Below are 13,213 nucleotides of genomic sequence, written 5' to 3' on the forward strand. Positions count from 1 at the left end.
AAAGTCTCTGAGCCTCAGTTTCCCCATCTGTAAATGGAGAGAGTGGTGTTCGCCAGCCCAGTGAGAACTAAATGTGATAATGGTTGGGTAAGTGGCCAGCCCAGTGGCTGGCACACCCCGAGCTGCCAACAAATGGCAGTTCTTCCTAGCGCCTCTGCCTGAGTTGGCACCTGCCTGCATCCTCGCAAGGTTCCACCAGCAGGGATTTTTGCACAGCCTTTTCTCCCTTTTAAGAAGATTTCCGATTTTAACAAATTGGGGCTTAGCCATTTTCTTTCTCTTCTGGCTTCCATCGGGGAGGATGTTGGCTTGCTCAGCCGGTCCCCAAATAGCTCCCACAAGTGGGGATGCCCAGAGCCATGGACAGAGGTGATGTCACCTTCCTCTAGGACGAGGGCTTCGGCTGGGCCCGTTGCTGTAGGTTGAGTTACTGCCTGTGGAGGGGCTCAGAGCTGGATGGCATTGACGGGTTGACCCGGAGAGGCCTCCTCTGAGGACAGCCGCTGGCGTATCTGAGCTGGTGTGGTACCATAGCTCCCTCAAGGGCCAAGCTCCACGGACCCACCAGGTGTGCCAGCCTGCGTGCCATGGCCCCTGTACAGGCCTCCCACCTCTGTGAGGAAAGGGCAGAGACCATCTTCCTCTTTACAGGACCCCAAGGCCCAGAGAAGTCATGTAACTTGTCCGAGGCCACTCAGCATTGTGAGTGGAATCCAGGAGTTCTGTGGTTTAGTCCCACTGAACTCCTGCTGTATGGCAGGTCCTGTTCTAGTTTCCAGGAGAGCAAAGGTCTATGCCCTTAAGGATGCAAGTCAGTTACAGGGGTGACTCCTCAATGAAACGTGTTGCTGTCTGCATTCTCTTTCTAGAAGGGTTCAGACTTTCAACACAGACCTGGATTCAAATCCTGGTCATGTGCTATTGAACTGTGTGACCTTGAGCAGTGGTCGCTTTATCTGGAAAGAGGGATTATAATTCCTTTTGCTGAGGGTGGAGGTGGAGGATTCAACTTGGCACAGACCTGGCTACTGGGGGCTCTTTTGTCCACACTGCTCCATGGCCAGCTTTGCCATGCTGTTTCTTGTGAGAGTTCAGGGGCCATGGGATTGTAGAAACCCTTTAGAGTTGGGCCCATGACTCCCTACCCTTCCTGCTCTGGGCTGGACTGAGCATTCAGCTCTGTCAAGACGCTCTCCCCTGCTCCTGAGGGGCTAATGATGCTGAGCTGGGTGGGAGGACATTTTGGTACAAGACTGTGTGCCAGCGATGGAGAGATCCCTCAAGAGTGAAATGAAATTGATGTGAGTGGAGAGCAAGTCCAGGATGGAGCTTGAGTCATGAGGGTTTCCTCGAGGGTGGAGGGGACCATCTATAATGCATCTGTTCTCAGCAGCTCAGCAGAATGCCCCGCTCTTACAAAATGGAAACTTCTTTCCCCTTTCATAAAAAAGACTCCAAAGCAGAGCTCTTAGTCAGGAGTGTAAAAAGGAGCAGATGGAGGAGGAGAGGACGATGAACATACATCAGGGCCTACTCATCTGATCCTCACAACAATCCCTGTTTTACAGATGACTGACCCAAGGCCCAGAGAGGTTGGTGACTTGCTCAGGATCTTACAGCCAGGAAGTGGTGGTCTTGGAGCTCGAACCCCAAAGCAGCAAAATGCATGCCTTGTGTGGCAGACATGTTTTTGCAGATCACCTCCTGGCCTGGGGCTCCTTCAAGCCAAAAAGCCGTTCTTGTTCTGTCCTCCCTTGCCCACTGTCACTGTCTCTCCAGCCTCCTCGGAGCCTCAGTGGATGATTTGGGCTCTGGAGGAAGGGGTGGAGGGGAGGAGAGAGAAGGGGAGGATGTCAGCTTGGACACAGGGGTCTATTGAACCTTCAAGAGGCCTAGGCACATTGACAGGGAAGACTGGGCTCTGGGGCTGAGGACGGCCTCTGCGGGCTCTGGAGGGGTCAGCTGAGCAGTCAATAGTCGTGCCTTGGTGTTCTTGTAGCAGCTCTGCAGCTTCCTGGCTGTGCGACCTAGGTGACAAAGTTGACCTCTGTGAACCTCAGTCTTCAGATCTGTGAATAGGGATGATGATGTGGGCCATGAGGAGCCAATGAGATGAGACCCAGTGCCGAACTCATGGTAAAGGGCTGAAGCAATGCCAGCTGGTTTTTATCATTAATTTTCTCATTGTACAACCTGAAAACTCCAAACACAGCCTTAGTCTCCAAAACCCAGAGGACTAGATAGAGTCCCCGGCCTTGTGACCCTTCCTGGCTGGACCTTCTGGCCTGGCCTGGCCAGCAGGCATCTCCCTGGGCCCATTCCATGAACAGTCCAGTGACCCCTGCCCCCGACCCCATCTCCCCCACCGTTGGTCCCGCTCCCAGTTTATCCCAGGACCACCCCAGCCCCAGCGTCACAGGCCCTTGGTCTTTTGTGAGTAACTTGACTCATGAGGGTTGACAGGTGCCAGGCTGGCTCTGGGAGTTCAGCACTTAAGACATGGAGCTCCAGGCTAGTGGGGGAGGCAGATGGTGAGCAAACCATGACAGGTATGGCGGGAGTTTTGTAGGAGACAAGGCCACACACATTTGAATCCTCGATTTGACCCATAAAACTGAGACTGAGTCTCCCATTCCTTCTGCCTGTTCCCCTTCCCTCTCTTCCCGCAGGTCCATCTCACCTCACTTCTCCCATCTTCGCTTGTATCTGGCTCCCGGTCACCTCCTGCCTCCTCTCTGTGGCAGCATAGCCTGGTGTTAGGAGAGCAGGCTTTCACATGACAGATCTGCGTTTGAACTTCCTACTGCCTGTGTGGCTTTGGGCAAGTTGATCCAATGCTTTGATTCTCTCTCCTTGGAGGTTCAGCTTAACCCTATTTCTGGGGGCAGTTGTGAGGATTCAATGAGGCACCACTGTATGTAAAGCATGTGACATGGATTTTGGCCCTTGCTGAGCATCAGTGAAGACTGCGGGTGAAGAGAAAGGTCCTGGACTAGGAGGGAAAAAACTTAAAACTTGGTTTCTGGGCCTCTGTTTTGTCATCTGGAAAATGGGAGAAGTGAGGTTGATGATAATTTTTCATTTGGCCACTTAAGGGAGGAGGATCATGAGGACCAGATGGAATTAAGGAGTGAAGGGGAAGAAAGCTGTGATGCCCTGAGTGGAGTGGTGCTTGGCTGCTCACGGGTGTGTTTTAGGGGTGGGGGAGGTGTGCCGGGGAGGTTTTATCTGCCTACCGAGGAGTGAAAACCTGCGAAGGCATTGTGGCTAAGTGGATTTTCTCACTATCAGGAGACAGCTGAGAGACAGACCCTTCTGGCTAGCCTCCCTGCCTGCTGCCTCCTCCCTGCAGGCCAGCCCTTGGCATGAGGCCTGTTCGGCTCCTGAACCCTCCTAGCAGCAGGGATTTAATTACTATAATGTAAGTAGCCGTGGCTCAAGGCCTTCTGGCGGTGGGGAAACAGATTTGTCTTCTCACTGGGAGAATAAAAATCGATAGGAAGGAAAGGCAGTGTACCTTTCTCTGGAGTGTGGGGCTGATGGGCGGCTTTCTTGGAGGTGTGGGGAGAGCGGCCTGCACAGCAGTGGGCAGGAGACACAAGGTCCAGTTCAAGGATCTTTGCTTCTGGCTTTTGTCTTCAGTGTGTGACTCATCTGAGCTGCCTCTGTTTCCCCAGTCACATGTCAAGTACCTCCTGCGTGCCTTGCACCGCCCTTTAGAAATTTCTAGCCGAGTAGGGAGCCCAGGGAGAAAAATAAATAACTTTATTCATTCAGTAAATAGTTATTGAACACTTTAATAATTGTGCCAGGGTTGTTCTAGGTACCACAGCTATAGTAGAAAGAGGCCAAGGAGATAAAAACCCTGGCCTCTGAAACTGACAATACACTATATGTTAATTATACTTTATGTTAGATGGCAATAAATGATGTGAAGAAAAAGAAAGCTGAGATGGTAGGGCTGGGCGTTCTGAACGACTTGTAATCTTAAATACATTGGACGGTCTCACTGAGAAGGTGACAATTGATGGGAGATCTTTAGGAGGTGAGGGAGAGAGCCCTGGGGGAATAGGAAAGAGCAGTTTGAAGGCACTGGGTCAGCAGTCTGCCTGACATGGTCTGAGCAGCTCTGACCAGTACTAATATAGTACAAGCCACATCTGGAGTTTCAGATTGTCCAGTCGCTATATTAGAGCATGGAAAAAGAGAAATGTGAAATTAATGCTAATGGTATTTTCTGTTTATCCCAATGTAGTAAGAAGTGTTACCATTTCAATGTGTCATCAATGCAAAAGATGACTGAGATAGTTTAGATTCTGTTCTTCCTGCTAAGTCTCTGAAATCTGGAGTGTGGTGTATCTTACAGCACATTTCAACTGGACGTGAAATTTTCACTGGAAATACCTGATCTGTATTCAGAGTTCATAAAATTTACGGTTAGAAAAGTAGACTCACAGACTCAGATTGCAGCGAATATATTTAAAAGTTTTCCAATAAATGAATAGAGTGTCATTTTTAAAATATGTTATTGAAAATGAAATACAGTAAATTCTTCTGCACTCACCACACTGCAGGCTTGCAGTGGACACGTGCCCAGTTGCTGCTGTGTTAGACAGTGTGGGTCTTGTGCAGCAAGGCTGAGCTGGGGAGTGATGGGGACGTGGAAGAAGCTTGAAGGGAGTGAGGCCAGAGAGAAGGCGGGTCTGACTGCAGGGCTTTGCAGGCCATGGTGAGGAGTTTGATTTCCACCCTGGGTTAAATGGGGGCAGATGGAGGGCTTTGAGTGGAGAAGTAACGGACTCTGACTTACATTTAATAGGGTGGCTCTGACTGCAGTGATGGGAACAGATGGCGGGGGGCAAAGGTACCCAGTTAAGCTGCAGTCACAGTCCAGATGAGGGGTGGTGGTGCTTCAGAACCAGGCGGTAGCAGTGAGATGGTGAGAAGTGGTTAACTGCTTGGCATTTTTGGAAGGAAGCCTTTCCTGATGAACTGGATGCAGGGGTATGATAGAGGGGGAGGTGGTGGAGAAAGGGAAGGTCAAGGATGAGGCCAAGATTTTGGCCCAAGACTCAACAGACACGAATTTGAGCCAACTCCAGGAGATGGTGGAGGACAGAGCAGACTTTCATGCTGCAGTCCATGGGGTCGCAAAGAGTCGGACATGACTTTTAGCAACTGAACAGCAATACATAAGGATGGAATTTCCATTAATCAGAATGGAGAAGACTGTGAGAGAAGCAGTTTGGGGGAGAAGATGGGAGGTGGGGATTGGACTTGTTAGATTTGAGATGTATCAGTTTCAATATACTGTGGATAGCATGGGCCCTGAGGTTGTGGGAGGTCGGAGGCCTGGAGCATGAAAGTCTTCTGCTGCACCATGATAGATGACTCCCCTCCCATTCCCAGGGGCAGTTTGTGGCACAGCTGCATTTTAAAAACATTCAAATAAATTCTCCATGCCTCCAGCACCATCAATGCTAACTTCCTGAAGGTCACTGGAAGTTGCTAGGGTCTTCTGAGTCAGAGTCGTATTTCAAGGTCACATCTCCCTGCTCCTGGCTGATCCCAGAACAGTGTGATGAATAAAAAAGAGTCATACACGGTCAAGAGCTCTCCCAGCATGCTGGGAAGGCCAATTTTATGGGAAGTTACTAAAACAATACAAGACTCCGAAGCCACGCATTCCTAATTTCCCAGCACTTTAACTCTGCAGGAATGTGGGGGAAGGGATCAACCAGGGGTGGAGAGGAATGACACTCCAGGTCTCTCAGCCAGGGAGGAGGAGGAGGGGCCTGGCCTCTGGGGACCCCCAGCCTCGCGTTCACCAGCCGTGCCGCTGAGTGCCAAGGGCTCTTAGGGACCATGCCAGTGCGGTCACACCTGTTGCGTTTCCAGCTGGGAGGAGAGTTGGGAAAGGGGGCGAGAGTGACTTGCAAGGGCTTCTCCCAATCCTTGTGGTGTCCAGCCCTGCACCTGGGCCTGGAGAGTGAGGGTCCTGGGACCTGTGGACAGAGGCCACTCCATTCTGGCAGCCTAGGCCTGCGGGGCCTGGGTCTTATGACTTGGGTCCAAATCCAGAGACTGACCGTTATTTGGTGAAACTTCAGTGACTTGATCTTTGAGTCCATTAGTGCATCTGTTGAATGGGGATGATGATGCCTGCCTGGGCAGTTTTGTGAAGTGGTGTTAATGAATGACTTTAGTGCTGAGATGTGACACTTAGTAAATATTGACACTTAGTAAATGTTGATTCTCCTCTTCCTTCCAGGGATGTAAGAATTGCCTGTGGAGGGGCCAGCTCTGCGCTTGGAATGGAGGGAGGTGGTGCAGAGGGTCGTGGTGCTGGACTGAGGATGCCCAGTTAGCACTGAGAGTGAGTGAAAGAGAAGGAAGCGCCTGTCTGAATGGGAGAGAGTGAGGACGAGGAGCGGGGCACCTCCTCCCTCCATGAGGTTGGGACCTCACTCTGTGCCTTTGGCTCGAAGCTGCTGAGTGGGGTGGCTTTGCTCCCCAGAGGAATATTTGGCCACGTCTGCAGACGTTTTTGGTCATCATGACAAGGGGAAGGCTGTTACAGACGTCTCATGGGTAGAGGCCAGGGATGCTGGTAAACATCCTACAACACCCAGGGCAGTCCCCGCAAGAATTACCCGGCCCCAGTGTCAGGAGCAACGGGGCGGGGAACCCCTGCTGCAGATGACTCATTCGCACAGGCTTCTTGTGAGGAGGCATGAGCAAATGGATGAGACTGCTTTATCAGCTGGAGCCTGCCACTCCAGCCCCTCCCTCCCCACACCCTTTTCTCAGGGGCAGCCCTGTGTCGTGCAGGACTCTGGACTGGGACTCGGAAGACCTGAGTTCAAGGCCTGACTCGGTGGCGTGTGTCCTTCTGTTTGGTCTCTGTGTCCTTCGCCCTTGCAAGCCTCACGTGTAATCGGGACGGCGGGGGGTGGGGGGGGTGTCTCCACAACGGGGGGCTGTGGGGTGGACCCCGTGGGAGCCTGTATGGGGAAGGCGCTCCATCAGCTGGGCTGTGCTGGCAAACGAGGGCACCGGGATTGGAACCTTTCCACATTTGCCTTTCCGTGAGTGGGCCTTGAGGAGAGGGGAGTCCAGGAGCGCCTCTCTGCCCCTACAGGGCCACGTGGCTGTTCCTGCAAGGCCTGCTCCATCTTGCTTCTTGATTTGTGTGTTCCCGAACAGGTGGAGGAATTGGGAAGATGGAATCTGCAGGGAGATGCAGGGTTATTGTCTCTGTGCCGTGTGAGTGGGAGACAGAGCCGCTTGAGTGGCAGATTCCCTGGCAGGGGAGAGTCAGCTGAGTGTGCCAGCCTGGGCATGGCTAGAATCCCTTTGGGGTGAGTGGGCCAGGATCCCCTGGTAGCCCCCTTGGAAGACTGTTCTGAGCTCAAGACTGACCGCAGGGGAAGACAGGCCCTGCTGACCGGGAGGGTCCACATTGATGAGTGGACTCTCTGAGGGTGTTCTGACAGATTTTCCCCGAGGCCCGTTCTGTGCCAAGCATAGGCCCCAGAAATGCTGGGGGACAAAGAGATGGACAGAACGTGCTTGCGGTGGGTGGCTGGATGGCCAGGCTGCCACTGCTCTGAGGAGCGGCAGACTGTGACAAGGGCTCTGATGAGCTGGGGCTTTACATTGAGGGCACACCAGGAGCCCCTCACATCTGGGGGTGTCTTAGAGGAAGTGGGGGTGCACGCTTCATATGTAGGGAGGGCTTCATGAGGCAAAAGGGAAAGAGCGTTCCGAGCTGGTGTGGGCAGAGGCCCAAAGTGGGAGAGTGCCCGGTGTTCTCAGCGAGGGACAAAGGAGGTCGGTTTTCCTGGAAGTGCTGGGAAGAGAGCACTGGAGAGGGGTGTGGAAGCTGCCGATGGGGCTCACACACCAGGCCGAGCACCAGGCCGAAGAGGCTGCACTTCTCTCTGAAGACACGGGGAGCCATGGAAGGGGTCTGAGCAGAGAGGGGGCATGATCAAGCCCCAGGAGAGGATGGGTTGTTTCTAAAAGGAGGAAGCTTGAAACTGGGAGGCTGGTTAGAAGGTTATTGCAGTAGTTCTACAGAAGAGGAGGTGAGGGCTTGAACCAGGCTGAAGGCAAAGATGGGGAGGAGGCAGGGCTTTATAGAGGCCGAGGGCGTTCACAGAGTATCCTTAGTGTCAGTCGCTCAGTCGTGTCCAACTCTCTGGAACCCCCCAGACTGTAGCCCCCCAGGCTCCTCTGTCCATGGGATTCTCCAGGCAAGAATGCTGGAGTGGGTTGCCATTTCTTCTCCAAGGGATCTTCCCAACCCAGGGATTGAACCCAGGTTGCCCTCCTTGCAGGCAGATTCTTACCGTCTGAGCCACCAGGGCAGCTTCGCATTTCTCCACCCTGGATGTTGTGTGTGAGGGTCACGGTACCGCTCTGCTCAAAACCAGTGCCTTCTTGGAGGATGGGAAGCCGTGAGCCTTGAAGCAGAGTGCCAGTCCCAGGGGGCAGGGTGGCACAATGCCCACACCAGCCACCCTGGCTGGGGGGGCTTTCCTTCTGGAACCCGCGGGGCTCAGCCCTGGCCTCCTGCCAAGCCCAAGGGAGATGGAACACACCCTCTTCCTGCTCGTTTTCAAAGACAGGGGAGGAATCACGGCAGCGGGCTGCGGCCAGCTCTGCTTGGGCTCACATCACAGCGCGGGTGCTGACAGGCTGTGCTCGTGGGCAAGCTGCCCGGTCTCCCTGAACCTCAGCCCGTGCAAGTGTGAAATGGGGGTCACGGTTCTCAGCCCCCGGGGTGTTGTGAGAGAGGATTAATAAGGACGCAGGTGTAAAGTTCTTAGTACATGGCCACGATTTCAATTTACAAGACACAGTGACAGACTGTGACGGGGCGGGGAGAGCAGGGCCCTGTGGCCTGTGATGGAGATGGAGTCCTGGGAAGTGGTTGACACGGTGAGTTCTGTCTTGAGGGTGTCGCCTTTGGAGGGTTGGTCCGGGGGCATCCCAAGAGGGTATCCTGCAGGAATTGGGTGATGCTGGGGGTCTTCCAATAGGAACCACCCTTACTAGATGGCTTGGAATCAGCTTTTCAGAACCTCATTGTCATTGTAGGTGGTCCCAGTAGGAGGCTCAGGAGCTGGGTCAGCCTGGCCTCGGTCCTCAGCGCCTCCCTCCCAGAGACTGGCTCCACCTCTGCCCAGGGTCCTGCTGGGTCTTGGCCCAGCGCAGGCTCCAGAGAAGAGGAGCCCTGCGTTTGGGATCAGTGATCTGATACCTGCCCCGGCTTTGCCCCTTCCCTGTCAGGGTGACCTGGGCAGGAGTGTGGGCTTTCAGCGTGGGGGGTCAGCATCCTCATCCATGATGTGGGGGTGATTGTGGGAGGATCCATGAACTGAGGTCTGGGGAAACCTTCCGAGGTGCCTGGCTCATTGGAGCTCTCAGCAAACATTTGGTGAACGAATGAAGGCAAGCCTGTGCAGGAGGCAGGAAGGGATGTTGAGGGGTGGCCCTGAGGAGAGGCCAGGGAGTAGGGTGGATATCGAGGGGGGGCTCGATCCCAGCTCAACTCCTGGCTTTGCCACTTGCTTCCGGGATGTCTTTCTCATTACTGCCATGTGTGGGTGGTAGGGACAGGAGGTTGGGCTTGGGGGCCACCCTCTGCCCACCTCACCACGTGGCGATGGATCTATAGGGATAAATGGCACCAAGGAAGCATGTAGATTACCCAGGAGCGTGCATTCCTCCTTCAGGAAGCATGGTAGGCAGTTAGGGCAAAGTTGCCCCCAAAGCGTGCTCCCCAAATGCCTTTATTTCCCCAGCTGCGACAGTGCAGAGAGCAGGCGGCCTTCTGAAGGTGAGTGTTCTTGCTGCCCCGGCTGCAGGTCATGGATTCCTCTTCTGAAATGTGAGCCAGCTCTGTAGACACTGGCTGCAGCCACCTTAGGACAGTGGCGGACCACGGCCTGGGAGGGACTGCGGGAGAGCCATCTGCTCCTGTGCCCACGCTGAGGGGGTATGCTGTGTGGAGAATGTAAAAAAATAAGAATAAATAAAACCAACTAGAAGTCATTTTATTACCACCGCACGTGTGCTCTTAATAAGGTTGGTGATCAGCTCCTCCCCATCTAGGGCCAGAGGCTGTTCCCCGCTTCCCCCCACCACCCCCCTGGGACGCCCTGCCTAGTGGTCCTCCAGAAAAGAGCCTCAGAGCTGTGAGTGGCAGGAGAGGAGCTCACAGAGCCCTGGCGAGGAAGCAGAGGTGATCTGGGGAGTAAGGCGTTTATGGTGGCAGTGGCAGCGTGGATTTGGGGCCCAGGAGACCTCGCCAGGAAGTGAGAGGAGAAGCGGGTGGGGAGATGTGGGCAGTGGAGGTGCCCACTGTGAGCTCAGGCTGGGGAGGCATTGTCCAGGCCCTTTGGTTGTGGGCACGGAGAGGATGTGTTCCATCTCCCTCGGGCCCAGCAGGAGGCCAGCGCTGAGCCCCGTGGGCTCCAGAAGGAAAGGCTCCCAGCCAGGGCGGCTGGTGCTAGCTGGTGTGGGTGCTGTGCCATCCCGCTCTGTGGGACTGGCGAGCTGCTGCCCGTCCTCCAAGGAGGGACTGGTCCTTTAACTGGGGAGGGGAGGAGTCGGAGCTGCCCTGGGGGCTGGGGGAGCTGGAGGGGTTTGGAGAAGGCAGGAGACACACTGGGATTCATGGTTCTCCACCTGGCAGAACAAGGATGTGCATGAGAGTCAAAAATGAGCGCTTCTAGGGTTTAATGACCATGACTGAACAGGTTTCCTTGCAGGGTTGAGGGAGGGGCCCATGGGGAAGGATAGTGGGAGCATCTCTCCAGACTGCGGAGGCTCAGTGGATGTTCAAGGGGGGAAAGCTTGTTCCTGGGGCTGGCTGAGGCACAGGGTGTATGAGATTGAGGTCTGGCAGGGCTTGGCCGCCTTTCTCCCTGAACCCCTTCTGAGAGATCGGCAAGGCCCCGGTCTGTTTTGGAACGAGATACCTCCGGCCCCTGCTGCATCTGAAGCAGATGTGTGTTCCTCCACATGGGCCTCTGTGGTCCTGAGTTGGTGGGGCCCCTGCAGTGAGGAGAGCAGAGACCTTTGGGACTTGGGGGCATGAGGGTCCCTCTTTTGGATCTGCTTCCCAAAGCAGGTGCCTCTGGTTCCAGCTGGAGCCTGTTTGGAAGCCGTGAGTGGACTGACGTGTGGCTGTCTGGGGCTTGTGGGTCTGAGCAACCAAGCTAAGCCTAGCCCACAGGCATTTCCCAGAAACTCACGGCACCATCACAGTGTTGCCTGGGTGTTGAGGAGTTGGCAGGAGGTAGTGTAGGCACAGCAAACAGGTGTAATCTGGGTGTTGGCTCTGAACAGTTGGTCCCGGATGCCAGAAGGGCTGTGTTGAGGAGGATCCTGAGGTGCAGTCTGAGCTTGGTGGGAAGAGTCCGGTGATTGATTCATGATGTCTATACCGGGCAAGGAAGGATGACAAGGTGGCAAATGGTAAGCTATTTGCCCTCCCTGGTATGGTGGAAAGACAGCCTATGTTTGATTTTAGGTGAGTAACTTTTAGCTCTCTGGGTCCTTCGTCTCTGAAATGGGAGTGAAATGTGGCACTTCCAACCTGACACACGTATTGTGGGGACTGAGTGAGAGAGTGGAGTGCGGGTACTGCGTGAAATATAAGACAGCGACGCAGGTGCAGAGTGGGGGTTTTGTTGTTATTGAGTCACCCGGGACTCCCAAATGACCTAATAACAGTAGTGTCTGCAGTCACTGGACCAGAGCACGTCATGGTCTGTGCAAGAGCCGTGGCTGATGGGACAGGTGATCTGTACAGCACCTGGCACCCACGCCTTTCATCCCCTCTGGGTCAAAGTGTCAACAACGTGTTTGCTCATGTGTCCAGTTGGGGGTCACTCATTTCTCTCACTGATCCTCTCCCCAACTTAAGGTTTAGAGACTGTTTTCATGTTTAGTAAGAAAAGGAGAGAAAAATATCTCTCCCCTTGACTCTCACACTCCATTAAAGATGGCAAAATTGCTTTATAAAGTCTGAAAGCCTGACAAGAGCACATACTAATAACGCAGGAATTATGCAAATCTGTGTAGTCACTTGATTTGCATAATGGAGGGGCTGGAGGAGGGGTGGGGAGGCGAGAGGGTGGGGTGAAGGCACCAGCGAGATCTGTGTGTAGCGGGGGACACCATTCTCTCCTCCTTCCCCAGAGGGTGACTGTTCCTCAGCCTTCCCCTGCTGGCCCTGCGTCTGTCGCTCTCCCGCCTGGCTGCACAGCTGTCCCTCCCCTTCGCAGGGGTGTCACCGAGGCAGGGGCACACCGCCCTGTGCTCCCCTCTCATGTGGAACTGGCTTCATTAAATCTCACAGCAGCCCCTCCGTGTACAGACAGCTTTCCCCGGGAAGTCCCCCGGGTCATTATTTCTCCAAACTGTTCTGTCTCTCAGAGGTCATGGACTTCGTTAAGTGCCGTCTGGAATTGTAACCGCTGCCAAGTGCCTTTTTTTCCGGCTCTCTGGGAAGTGAGGGTGAGGAGGCGTCTGGAGAGGAGAGCTCACCTGGCCTCCTTGTTTTCTGATCATTGCTTGGAAGGGTTTGGTCCCCTGGCTGTCAAGCGGGCTCCATCTTCTGCTTTTCCCTCCGCCCGCCCCGAGCCCTTGCTAATCTTTGACTTCAGCTTTGATGAGGGCTGAGGTTGGGGCTGGGGGAACTGGAGGCCTGGCTCCTGTGGGTGCTGCCTTGGGAAGCCTGGGCAGCTGGGGCTGCCCAGACTGAAAGGGTGTAGGCACCAGCTGCGGAGGTGGAAAGGTGGGAGGGGCCGGGCTGTTGGCTTTTCCAGAAAGCACAGACACTTCCTGTTCTGGGTAAGGGGGATGTTCTGCGTGGTGGCTGCAGGGACCAGCCCTGGTTGAGGAAGGGGCAGGTGTATCTAGCTTTTGAAAAGGCTGAGCAGCCTGTGAAGGCTCCCAAAAAGGCTGGCGTTCAGCTCAGTTCAGCATACTTATTAGGTGTCTAGCTCTGTAGGCCAGGACTTGTGTTAAGTACTAGAACCATGGAGATAAAACAAGTACTTGCAGTTCTTACTGAGCGGATGAAGAAGCAGATCAACCCCTTGTTTTCGGGTCTGAGGACTTCCCAGGTCTCCCCTCACCTACTGGCTCCGCGGGGCTCCCACCCTCTCCTGGCTGCGCGTGCCCTGCTCAGCAT

The 13,213-nt window shown here is 54.4% G+C and overlaps 1 protein-coding gene across 4 annotated transcripts in view; it reads left to right on the forward strand.

Moving 5' to 3' along the window:
* The window catches only part of KCNN3 (potassium calcium-activated channel subfamily N member 3), a 174,955-nt gene that overhangs the window by 10,813 nt on the left and 150,929 nt on the right, over positions 1-13,213 (forward strand). The window contains exon 1 of one of the 4 annotated variants that reach the window (XM_027531941.1): positions 11,425-11,545. The exons of the other annotated variants lie outside the window; for them this stretch is intronic. The gene's annotated coding sequence lies outside the window, so the exon portion shown is untranslated. Of the gene's footprint in view, positions 1-11,424; positions 11,546-13,213 lie in introns of those variants that run through there. 4 annotated transcript variants of the gene reach the window in all.

Source organism: Bos indicus x Bos taurus, chromosome 3, assembly GCF_003369695.1.
Source record: "Bos indicus x Bos taurus breed Angus x Brahman F1 hybrid chromosome 3, Bos_hybrid_MaternalHap_v2.0, whole genome shotgun sequence".
Lineage (NCBI taxonomy): Eukaryota > Metazoa > Chordata > Mammalia > Artiodactyla > Bovidae > Bos > Bos indicus x Bos taurus.